Source organism: Agrilus planipennis, unplaced genomic scaffold (genome assembly GCF_000699045.2).
Source record: "Agrilus planipennis isolate EAB-ADULT unplaced genomic scaffold, Apla_2.0 scaffold130, whole genome shotgun sequence".
NCBI classification, from domain to species: domain Eukaryota; kingdom Metazoa; phylum Arthropoda; class Insecta; order Coleoptera; family Buprestidae; genus Agrilus; species Agrilus planipennis.
Genome location: NW_020438925.1, coordinates 487,874 through 501,675, shown reverse-complemented (window position 1 = coordinate 501,675; position 13,802 = coordinate 487,874).

Here is a 13,802-nt window from a genome sequence, read left to right as displayed (position 1 = left end):
TTTATGAGCGTGGAATTATGCAACTACCAGAAAGATGGCAAAAGTGTTGGACCAGAACGGTCAATATATAATTTAATAAAGTATTTGTTTATTATACGAAAACTGTCTTTCATTTCCACAAAAAAAAACGAAATGACTTTCCGAACAACCCTATAATTCTGAACCATACTTGCACCAATTTTTTGCAATTAAAAGCAGGCACTTGTTATTATTAATAGTCTTATTCTCTATAGAAATATTGTTAATGCGTGTTTTGTGTTTGAATTTATTTGAACTGTTACTTTCCTTAAAATAGTAGAACAACTCACTTAATTTGGCTGCTTTAAAAATGCAGGTCACAGATCGGTGTGCATGAAAAAAAATTAGAAAAAAATATATAATGGGAAACAGCGTTCTGTTAGTGTCTGCAATAAATATATCATTAAGTAGGCTAATTAGTAATCAGTAACGTAACGAGTTTCCTGTTAGTTTAGATGATGTAGATAATGTATTCGTTGTTATCATGTATAAACACACTTTTCTGAAAAAACATGAAATATTGCCATAATAAATCACGTTTATGACTATCAAAGACAGTTATGAGTACAACAGGGCAGTTGCTTAATGAGCATTCTAGAGCGATGCCTTAAAATTTAGAAAACTGTTCTATTAAACACGATTACTTTTTAATACAGTTATTTTCATTTAGTGACTACAAAGAACATTGAGTTCTTAGTTAGTAATTTATCGAAATTACCAGACGTAAATCGCGATTTCGAACGTATTATTTATATGGGTAGTTCCATAAATTAACGAAAAAAATCGAAGTTAATTCGTAAATGGAAGATGATACAATGTTAAGCTACTAAAATACAACTGTTAGCAACAAATATTTATTATTATTTTTAAAGGTTGAGATTGATTTTTGACGATAGGTTTACATCGCATCACAATATATACGGATAGATTAGAAAAACCTAGCATTAAGGCATTCCTCATTAATTTGATGTTATCTGTAACGGTAAAAAAATTAATTCAAAAATTAGTTCATTTTAATGTACCTATTAAAATTAATCTTACAAAAATTCTTCTAAATCCTTTATTGTTAATAATGATTATGCAATGGTTAAACGATTCTGTGATCAGACTCTCGTAACTTGGTGATAGAGCAATGGTGCGTAAAGCCAGGCACCCGGGTTCGATTCCCGGCAAGGGCGTCACAGCAGTAACAATTTTTCTTTATCAATTTGAGGTTATCTGTAGTGGTAAGAATAGATTAATTCAAAAATTAGTTTGCTTTAATGTATTGAAATGTATCATTGTTTATATTTCCTTTAATTTTTATTCTGCTATAGAATTATTCTCTTCTTCAAAGTTTCTTATCCCTTTTGCGGTCTATGTTTTAGTGATTAGTGATTATGATTATATTAAAACTATTTTGGATAATGATGCCGAGTACCCGGCAGTGCGGGGCAATTCTACCAGTGAAAAGATAAAACCAACACTAATATATAATAATATTATAAGTGTAATGAAAAACCTGCTTAATGAAAATTGGTAATTAATTTTGTATTAGTATAGAGCGTTTGTCCTAATTTAATTTATATTATTTACTGATTACTATACTAAATTATTTGTTATTTCGATTTAGTTCTTGTATTTACTTTTTTTCATGAACAAGAATACATCAGTATATATGATCTAACTGTTACACTTTTTGTCGGAAAGCCCGTCAAAACGAAGACTGAACAATTAACCTCGTTATCCGGCACTCGACAAAATTACTATCCGGTCCATCTCTAGTTATGAATGTTTGAAAATCTGGCAATTGTTATGTAACTTTGACGTTCTTGTAGATCAATTCTTAACTACCTACCGCAATACCTAATTCGCTTCTGATGAAGTTTAACAGTTCTAGTTTTAACACTGTAGCAGGTACGTGTCGAACAAACCAACATTTTATTGCGATAGAGGTCTGACATCGTTACTGATACTAATGTGTGTCTAATTCAATTCGCAAATTCGAGACAGAGACGCAATGAAAGGTTTTAAATTGTTCTGTTGGCTTTCACTTTCTCTGAAAATTAATTTACCAGCCCATGTCCACCTGCCGCTAATATCGGACACTGCTTCACAGTCGTATGACCATGAATCCGTTGAGATAAAATATTTTCCTGATTCACGACTGCGAATAAATCCATGTTCCAGTTGGCGTTGTAGTGTAATCAACAATCACTATACGCCCCCCATAAGCTTCCTAAAAGGGGACTGAGTTTACGTCTACATAGCGAGTATTAATCTTAATAGGAATCGGAAATAGTGTTGTATTCATCAGAAAAACTGCTGACAGTCTATGTGGTACTACGTATTCACTCCGTTAATTATTAACGTTACAGTGTAGTACGTATTTGTAGGATGAAGCAAAAAATTGAGGAGGTTTTTATCTTCTCAGCAGTAAATACCATATAAGCGCTGTCATAAAAGAGAAAGAAATTCTTGTTTATATCTTAATTTAAATTGCTTTTAACTTTTTATACGATTTTCCTATTTCATCAGCTGTCGGGTAGATGTAGAAGTCGAATCTGTGTGTAACACGCATGCATATAAAAATACATACAGAATGGCAGAAAATTGTTCGTATTACTCTTTGGAGAATTTACTATCACTAATTTGGAATGATTTAACCTCTACCAATTGGGGATTCGAAGTGCGTCATTTTCGAAAGAATCACCAAACCATTCGAGATACCTGCTGCCTCTATGCGAGAGAGGAGAATAAAATGGATGTCCAAGATTCCCTTAACAGGGTGCTGTAAAACGATTTGTGCGATTTTCGGGAACCTACATTGAAGTATTTCTGACAGATAGTCCACCAAAGTACATGAGATAGCAACTGCTTCTATACACGATAGGAGGACCAAGTGGATAACCTAAATCTCCTTCGAACGGTGTGAGACGACTATCTGTGACATTTTCAGGAACCTACCATGGAGCGTTTCTGAACGATCGTCCACCAAAGTACTCGAGGTACCTACTGCCTCTATGCGGGTAAGGAGAATTAAATGGATGGCCATATCGTCTTTACAGGGTGTGATACGACGATTTGCGCCATTTTCGGGAACATATATTATAGTATTTCCGACAGATAGTCCACCAAAGTACATGAGATAGCAACTGCTTCTATTCGTGATAGGAGGACTAAGTGGATAACATAAACCTCCTTGGAACGGTGTGAGACGACGATTTGTGACATTTTCAGGAGTCTACCATGAAGCGATTCTGAACGATCGTCCACCAATGTACTCGAGCTACCTACTGCCTCTATGCGGTAAAGGGTAATTAAATATATGGCCAAAATCGTCTTCACAGGGTGTGATACGACGATTTGTGCCATTTTCGGGAACATATATTGAAGTATTCTTTCCTAAGCAAAAAAACACGAAATTCGCTGTTAGATTTTATCATTATCATCGTTAGGTCGTTAGTCCTAAGACTGGTTGGACAGGTACCTCTACTCTTCCCTATCCTGAGCTAAACTTCGCATTTCCCTAAAACTGGAACAACCCACATCCTTAACTATTTGCGAACAGTAATCTAACCTAGGTCTACCTTTACCCCTCCTAACTCCTGTTTCTGCCTCTAATATGTTTCTAGATTGTATATTGTGTGTTAAAATGTGTGTTACATTTTTCATGTGAAGAATTTTCATTTTTATTCTTTTATTATTGTAAGTTTTAATACATAACATAGGAAAGTTGGTCAATTAGTATCAGGTTACGGAAACGTTCAGGCTAAAAAGGGAGAATATTTTTTTTTAAACTCCAAAAATTTGGATTATTGTAAAAAGAAAATCGCTGTAAATTTTTTCGACAGAGATTAAATAATTCTAAATTAATGTTAGCTTCTTTTTCCGAGAATACGAGTAATTTCCACTTTTTCCTACATACTACCTGCAGTGAATATGATTAATCCAGTGATACATATAATTGCAGGTTATTATCTATACCTATTCACCACTAAGTTGGATAAATTCTTGAATGTTTATCAAATTAACCGGCGAGTTTATATTGCACATTACTATAAACAAACAAAACTTCGTTCCTGTTGTCTTTTCCTACTGCAAAAACATGATCCCAACCTAACCGAATGCCTTTGTTTGATTAGTTAGGACCATAAGGCTACGGTGGGTATAGACAACATGGACGAAGTTTGTGTTATCATATTCATATCCTTTCATTTATTTACACTAATGTGTAATATAAACTCGCCGGTTAATTTGTTAAATATTCAAGAACTCCTTACATTAACTAAACTAAGCGGTGATTATACGTACATGCCTATCACTGGATTAATTACAATTATCGTACCATATACATACAACTGATATTAAAAAGTTTTCTCCCTTTTAACAGTTACCGCAAATCATATTCATCGAAATCTCTTTAAATTATTTTCTGGCCTGAATACGAGACCGGGAAATCCCATAATTGTTAGTGCTGCCAGACGATTGTGGGTAAGTGGTACTGATTATTCGTATGACTTCCTTTTTACTTTTTGCTCTTCCGTCATTCAAATAATTTGAGTTTTTCTCCCTTTCTTTTTATAATTTCTTGTATTTCTCTGCGAATTTTAAGTTTCTCATTTTTACTGTTATTTTTTGCTTATCAATGTCTTCAGTTAAACTTTCCTGCTCTTTCCATATACTTTTGTCTTTTACCAGTTTCCGTAAACAGTCCGTGATCATCTAACCTCTTTCCACGAAAAAAAAATTCTTTCCTTTTTCTTACATTGAATAACTCTCCTGCAACAAATAAGCAACCTACAAGTGTTTTCCAATGTCCATATTTTGGGCATGTATGTGCTTCATATAAAAAGTTGCGATCACAATTTAGGCGTTTCTTTTGTCGATAAGTTCAAAGAAGCAGTTTTACTTTTCGTAATATCGTAATACCTACCTAATTACATAAACAGCTCGTTATTACTATTATTATAGTATTTATAAGTGCTTTCAATTGTGATTATGCTTTCCTAAAATATCGAAGGCCATAATCGTCTGCCGCCTTACTAATTCGCCTTGATTACAACATTTTGAAATGTTACCTGTATTACCTACAGTAGAAAAACCAATTTGAACAAATCACTTCCATTAAGTAACAGAACATGTAGAAAAAAAAACCGCTAAACGGTCATTAATTAATAATTGTTCGGCAAGATAGATTCGTTAAGTTGCTTTTCATGATCAAGTTCAACAAGAGAAATCGCTTTACAAACGAAGCACCTGCTTTAAATGTTTTTTTTTATACAGCAGTTTTGACGAAACCCAAGGTTGTTATAGTCTGCCAGTTCCTCCTTATGCATCGCAATCTCTTCTTCGACGAAGTTGAATACGATCGGCTGCGGTTTGCATGTTATGCAATGTTCTTTCTGATGTCTGCACCTGAAACACTAAATTTTACATGGATGGAACGTTAAGGAGTTCCCCGCGGTTGTTATTTAATTTTCGATTATTTTCTATTCGACTTACCTCACTACATTTAAAAACTTAACCCGTAAATCCAATTACATTCTTAAGTCTATTAATATAAAGAAAGAAGCATTTTAATTGTGTTTACAGTAAAATCAAAACCTTCACAATTGTGTATACACTGTTAACGCTAATTTTTAATCTAAAACGCGATAAACATTATTAAAGAGAGGTCAATTTTAGGGATAGATGAATAGTGGCAATATATATATATATCCTTAGATTTGCAAGTGATGTAGCAGTATTAGTATTTAGCAAAGAGAATTTATAGGTGCTAAATAAAATGAAAACTATTGTTTGAAAATAAATAAAGGTAAAATAAAAACACTGGTGCACAAAAATACAAGTAAGGAACAGTAGGGAAAGAGCGAATTTAAAGATGGGAGACGAAATATTACAAGTGGCTGATTTTCGGAACCTAGGAAGTCAGATAACTCAGGGTGGAAGGAGCAGTAGAGATTAGATATATAATAATATAAAATGAATGATAACGTAGGGTCGACTTGTCTTTAACAAAAAGAAATCACTTCTATGCTCGCGAACGGTTAATTTAGAAATTTGAAAAAGGTTGTTCAAGATGTATGTTTGGAGCGCGGCGCTGTAGGGATGCGAAACGTGGACGATGGGCGCTGCGGAAAGAGTTTGAAAAGTCTGAAGTGTTGTGTTACTAGCGAATGATGAGGATACCGTGAATAGAGAAGGTTAGAAATGAGGAGGTACTAAAAACAATAGGAAAACAGAGATCGCTATTGTACTCAATAAAAAATAGGTGAGATAGGTTTGTAGGACACCTTCTCAGGTATGGAGGGTTAGTTAAACAGATATTAGAAGCAGAAACAGGAATTAAGACGAGTAGAGGTAGGTTTAGATCAGATTACCGTTCACACATAGTTGTGAGGATCTGAGTTGCTTTAGCTTTAGGGAAATGTGAAAATTACCTCAGGATAGTCTTAAGACTCACGACCTTATGTCGATGATGACAATACATACAAAAGATATGTAGGAAGCGCCTCTTCCGCCTATGAAAATGACATATCACGTTAGAAAATAGTAATGTCACATCTATTCCATGTTAATGAAAATCTTTTATAGTAAAAAACATCGAAGGTAGATACTGTTCCTAGACAAAAATCTTCGGCCTCTCTCCAGTCTCTCAGAGTCTTTCAGAGTTTTTAAGCGTCTCTGAGAGCGTCTCTCACAGTCTTTCAGTCTCTCAGTTATTGCCTAGGTGTTTTTATGGATCTCTCACAGTCTCTAAAATCGTTAATTCACAGACTTGAGTCTCTCACAGTGAGACTGAGTGAATAAAACTGAAAAATATTGAGAGACTCTAGTCTCTCGTAGAAAGACTGAGATCTCTGAAATATGTTGAACTTAGAAAATTTTAACCATGTCTATCGAGACACCACTCATTGAGAGTTTCGAGTCTCTCGTTCAGAGACTGAATATGAAATGAGGATCTCTCTATGAGCGACTCGAGTCTCTCGTTCAGAGACGCTAAATAGTATTTTTGACAGTCTCTCGACAGTCTCTCTTAGCGACACCAAAGAGACTCGATGAGAGACGGAGACTCGAGTCTCGCTTTCAGAGACTGAGAGACTGAACATTTTTATCTCGGGGTTGTATGCCAAATGATATGATCTACCACTTTCTGTATATAGGAGTTGAATTAAACGTAATTAATAGGTAATATAATGTTCTGTCATGACAAAGATAGTATATAAAATAAATTTTCATAAGAACATATGATTCCAAAGTAATTATGAATTTGATAAGTAATTATCAATTAGATGATTACTCATATAGTGGTCTAAGGCTGTTTCTCCTCCTATTTTGGTGAGAACACTGAATTATTCATCCGACGTTTCGCTGCTATGGTCGGCACCTTCAGGAATCGTAACTAGGGCGTACAGCTCTTCGCTGTAGTTGTACCTACTGAACCTTCTTAAGTGATCATTGACTAAAAAATTAGATGGCGCCATGTTTATTTTAGCCACAAGCAGAAATATCGTTAGATATCGTTGCAACTTGTAAAAATGGAATGGTGTCCTGATAAGCTTATTATTTACAATTAGTTACTTATGATTTGATGTTAACGCATTCAATTAAAAAAATACGTCTTAGATGAATTAAACACCCTAAGTTTTTTAAAGTTCTTTTTTCCTATTGGTGATGATTTTCAACATTTCAAAATATTTGTTAATTCAATTGTAGAGGTACTGAAGCACATCAAAAGCCCTTTGTTTACTTTAGTCGCAATTTTCAATGTATTAATTCATTAAGCACCTGCCCATATGCCGTAGGTACTTACCCATCGTTTACCTGGAATACATATTTTGTTTCAACTTATTTTTATGTACAGTAATTACATATGCTATTTTTCGGTATTTTAGAAAATGTACATTAAAGAAACAAGTAGGTATGGTTTTAAGTAAACAAACGTTAAAAGGCATAACATTTCTCTTCCATTAAAAGATCATTTTGTTTCAAAAATAAATTATATTATCATTACCTTAGGTACCAATAGAATGAATGTAAATAATGTGATATATTTACTATATTCATATTATTCGAAACATTATTAGTGATATTTAATGAAAGGCTTGCATTGAAATTAGTTTACAGGACTACTAATGAGTAAGAAATTGTTAGAACATGGCTATTAAATTCATTTTAATCTGTCGGTAAGTAACTTAATTGTTCTAATTTTAAATTCATAGGAATTTGTACTCGGTCTTTTTCAATTATTTTACAATTATATCTACGCATTAATTATAGTCGAGGATGTGTTACACTTACTTTATTAAAATCCTCATAAAGGAAGTATAAAAATATTTAAGTAAATTAGTAGAGGCGTCGCTCTCTCCTTCAAATATCCAATTAAATATTGTAGGTAATTGTTAAATTTTATTTCCACATATTAACAAATAATTACAGACGTACATACATATGTAAATATTGGTAAAAGCGTTTTCTTTCTATCCATTCTATTATTCAATATACAACCTTGTCATACAAATGTGTATACGTAACTGCTAATTATGGATTACAACCCTCTTAAAAATGTTAGAAAAACGAAAAAACCAGTCGAATGCCAATCGTATTCGCATTCGATCTATTTTCGCCAATGCATGTACACGAAAAATTATCGTTTCCTGCCAATTTTTATTACCTTAACCTAGGGCTGCCATCCGTCCGGGATTCCCCGGACTTGTCCTAGTTTGGTGGGCGTTCGGGGGCCGTCCGGCAGGGGTCCACTTTTGTGTTCAGGGAAAATCCAAATTGAAATAAATCTTAGTTAAAAATTCATTCATAATAACCCGCATTCAAGAAAGCAGGGCAAAATAGTAATAGTATCACCTAATAATAATGTTTTTATTTTTGTTGCAAAAAATATTTTTTCAGAGGTGTCCGGGGAAAACCCATATTTCGCCCAAATGTCCAGGATTTTTGCCGTGCTTATCCGGCGTTGGCAATTTAGGTGATGGCAGCCCTACTTAAACCTAACGATAGAACGTTACTTCTTCAGCGATGTCTATGTCCATGTGAGGGATGTAGAGGTAATACTTGTTGAAACATTGTTGAGCAGATCCTAAATGTTCCGTCTTCAGAAAAAATTGTACCTTGACTCAATAATTTTCTATCTTCATTACAAAATCAGTACGATTCTCTCTTCGGTCACAGTGTCGTAAAAAACAAATTGTTTGTATTTTTTTCCATGGTATGCTTCGTCTGATGTCGAATCCCTAAAGAACTATGTTGTGTGGAATATAATGGTTTTTTAACAGAATGGAACTTTGGGACTGTGGTAACGAAATCTAGAACTTTGTGGGTTACATTTTTTGTTACTCCTTAGTAAATTGGGACCATATTATCCGCGGATTCTTGTCATTGGAAATGCAAAGTCGCATACGAAAACTCATTAGGGGCGATTTATCTTCACCGTACGAGACTAGAATAAAATTAGTAAAAGCAAGTAGTATTTAATTAAAGCACAGACGGGAGGGTACCAAAAAGGAATACACAGGTTCTTTCCAGCGAATATAGTAATAAATAAATTATTAATTTGTCAAAAATCTCATCTTGTGAATACCTCAAGCATGAGGATAGTGTTACTTGTTCATATCGAATCGAATGGATTTGAAATATGACGCTAATACTAGAAATCTCTATTAATAAGATTTTTGAATAATTTGAAAAACTTTAAATAATTCAGAAAATAATGCATAGACTAATTTTTTGGCAAGGATTAAATATTTAAAAATTTTAGAATACTATGTGTACAATCGTTCTAAAAAGCTAAAAGCTAATTAAACCATCGCCATAAATTATCTGTTAATTTTTGGTAAATTAGTTGGCGAGCAAATCATTTAAATATATATGGATACCTATATCAAAAAGTCAAAATAAAATGTATATACCTAATAACAGTCTTATTAGTTAAAAAATGTTAAACGCGAGAAAACTGTTTAGTATAGCTTCTTTTTTATGTATAGTTACTAATTAATTAATTATACATCGAAAATGGTACGCCAGAAGTTAATATCAGCAGTTTTTGCAATCAATGCTTCACTATGTTCAATTTCTACCATACGAGTCAATGATTTATAAATCTCTGCCAACAGCTGCTTAGCCTTATTGAGAACTGTATGTAGAACAGTAAATATCTATTGAATTTATTCCCAACTCCTCGGGGGAATTACTTGGATCATTTAAGTAAATGCTTGGATAATTATAATAATACTGCACTTCTCTGTTCTCATTTCTTTGACATATAATGCCTCTCCTTAACCACAACCACTACCCATCCAGCGCCACCCACCTGTAGAGGACCTATCGCAATACACGAAAAATTGTACCAGCGACCAAAAATACCACGTCTATCTGCCAAGAGTCTAGTAATTACTTCAGTGTATTTTGGATGCCACAAAACGTACCATCATTGTTTCACTTTAATTTTAATATTCTTTTTAAACATCAGAGATAAACTTGCTTATAATTATTCAACCTATTTTATTTTATTATAATGGAAATTTCTATAATTTCAACTACATACAAGGTTAAAGTTGTCTCTTGAATGTTTCTTTGCAAACACTGCTATGCCGATTTGGTCTCGATGGTCAAGTTCTGCGAAAGTCTTCGACGGTAACCACCTTTGTTAATGTTATTATCGATGTTTTTAAATTGTATGCAGGTTATAAGAATTTCATATCTCGAGACGGAGTCATACCTTGTTGGGGGTTTCCCCTTATTGGCTTCTGCCTCATATTCCTTTGTTCCATACCAGGTATAGAACAATTTTTGATTTTGTCACATAAACATAATTTAAAGTTAAAATAATTCGAATTCTAAGTGGTCTGTATTCGATTATGGTAACGTGCCTATCACGTTGAGGTTAGCTACGCCGTGATTCGTTTCAGCAAGTAGATATCCATACAAATAGACCTTGTTGGAGTATACGTAATCCTAAAATGTAGCATCGTGCTACAGATGGCGCTCACCACGCCATTTGTGGTAATTAAAAAATTACCCTTCCGGATTAGAGAAAAGTTCGGCACGTAATTTTAAGTGCAATCCGAATTTTTTTGAAAAATTTTATCGAGTCCCATAAAAAACATATTCCTTGCTCAAAAAAATGATAAGAGTGGCGCTCAAAGCTTAAGCACACTTTGTTACCATCAGAAAAATATTTTTTAAATAACTTATTTGTAGAATTTACTTTCAAAAAATTTTTGGCGGTCCATTCTTTTGACCTTCCGCATTCCGGACCTGAACCGCGGTCCGCCAGTTGCCTACCGTTGGATTAGAGTGTAGGTCGAAAGGATTGCTGGAGGAAACAAAACACACAAAAGTTTTCTTCCTCGGGAAATCGTAATTTTCCCTCTTTGAAGCGGTTTTCATATTATATTAAATTATAGGCAGTTGTCTCAGGTAGCATAAAAGCGGTATTGTTTACGATAAGGCTCCCCAGGCGACAACATAATCCATTCAGCAATGAGAAAATTGGCTTTGCAACAGGCGTATTATATATATATTCTCATTACATAAGTTTTATGAACGACTGATTTGGCTGGTCGCGCCACACCGACAGATAAACGGAACGTTGTTACACTTTTACCAAGTATATTATTATCCTATAAATGCACATGTAAGTATGGTATATAGTACGTATATCCTTGCCCAGGAATGCCAACACGCTACGACTTCGATGGCGTCATTGTGAGATACCTATCGGCCTGATAAATTGGCCGTTGCAACATAACCTTCACGCAAAAGAAAGATACCTACAAGCCAAAGGTGCTGACGGATTTGGAGCTCTCTAAATAAAAATGGAATGGTACAAACTTAGTTTGCCTCTTACTCAATACCCAATTCGGAAGCGATAGGTAGGCACATACAACGACGAAAAACATTATTTGCTAAATTATTGTTATTTGAAATCATACTTAGGTTTAATGATGTAGTAGACGCGACGAAGATACTGCAATGATTGATAAATAGCCCTCAGGACTACAAAATCTTTAAGAGGTTGCGTCTAAGTCACCTACCTACTTTATACGCACCAATTCATAAAAGAATAATATGAAAAATACGATATATGTAACGTGACCATCTATTTTTTTTACTCAAAACGGGACATCGGTTTATTTACGTCAATTAGCAAGTTATTAATGAAAAACAAAAAACACATTTTTTAATATTTTTCATCTAGAAAAGGTGAGACATTATTATAAATTGAAAATATGCAACATAATATTTATATTTGTCAGAGGAACAGTTTTTTTTAATACACCTGGTGATGCTTCTAAATAAAAATGATATTCTTGGCACGTTTTTTTATAATCACCTTAGTTATCAATATCGCCTTCATAACTGAAACCTTTAACTGGGGCTTTTTAGAAGTAGACAATCTGTTTATTAAATAAAATACCCTTTCTACTGAGCCATTTGCAGCAGGCAAACAAAAAACATATTCAATTAAAATACAAAAGTTTTCATGTTGAAGATTGTTGACGTGAAAGTGTTCGAATACTTCCACCCACTGAGTTTCTGTGGAAACATTTAGATTATTCCATTCGGTTATTTTTTGCAATGTGATGTAGTTAGAAATTAATGAAAATTCGTCAAATACTTTATTACAATCAATATATCCCTTTTCAATCAAATCATCCAGAGCTTTTTGAACGTCTTCCCATGCGGTAAGAGAGTCCAGATATTCACGGCTTGTTTTATAAAATTCTGTAGCCGTACTTATCACAAATGTTCATTAATGTCAATTTCACCATTAAACTACGAACCGTAAATGGAAAAATCTGATTGGTCTGTTTCTGAGCCAAATTGACTGATGCGTCCGGCCAGCTCCATAATTTTGCCGCGGTTTCGGAAAACGGGACAATTGTGTGTCCCGGAGCATTTTTTGATCGAAAAAAAAAATGATGGTCCCGTTCAAAACTGGACTTATAGTCTGTAAAGCAAACGTTTCAACTTTATTGATGCTTGAAATAAATGAAAGTATGAAATTCAGTATATATTCGTATACGTATGTCATTAAATGACTAAATTATAAATCCATCCTCAATATCTTAATTATATTACTAAAAAATACACAAAAACTTTTTTGCGTGTTCTTTATCTTTCTCATGTTATGTTAATATTCTTCATGTATTCAGCTTTTCGGGTACAGTTCATATTTTCTTTGTAATAAACGATAAAAGATATACAGTCGGTTAATTGCAAGATCATTATTTTAAACGAATGTAGATTTCAACTATCACGTATAATTAATAATTATAGATCTTGCTTGTCTCAATTGTTTTGCTCAATTGTGAATATCCCAGAAGCACTTTTGTCGGTTTTTAAAGATGTTAGAAATAGAATGTTAAACTCTCTTTCATAGTTTTACAAAGAATTTACATATTTAAGTACGAATGCATTTTAGACTTAAGATTAGTTCAGCTTGGATTTAAAAAGTCTTCTACATTTTAATTTCCTTGGTTAGAAAACCCTAATTGATGTATATATTTGCAGGGAATGTAGTCAAATTATTTATTTTTATTACATCTACAGGTTCTTTAGTATGAGTAACAGTGACAGCTAGTGTCTTTAATATCAATCTGACTGAATACTTGTAAAAAGGTCTCAAGAATTCTTACATTCCAAGAAAAGAAAATAGGAAAAATGCATGCAAATATTTAACAATAGTAGTTTTTCACATTCTCTCTTTTCCATATTTGATTACAAAGATAAGCGCCGAAGTAGGCTAAACGTAATACGAGCGCATAACGGAATAGAGAGACCCG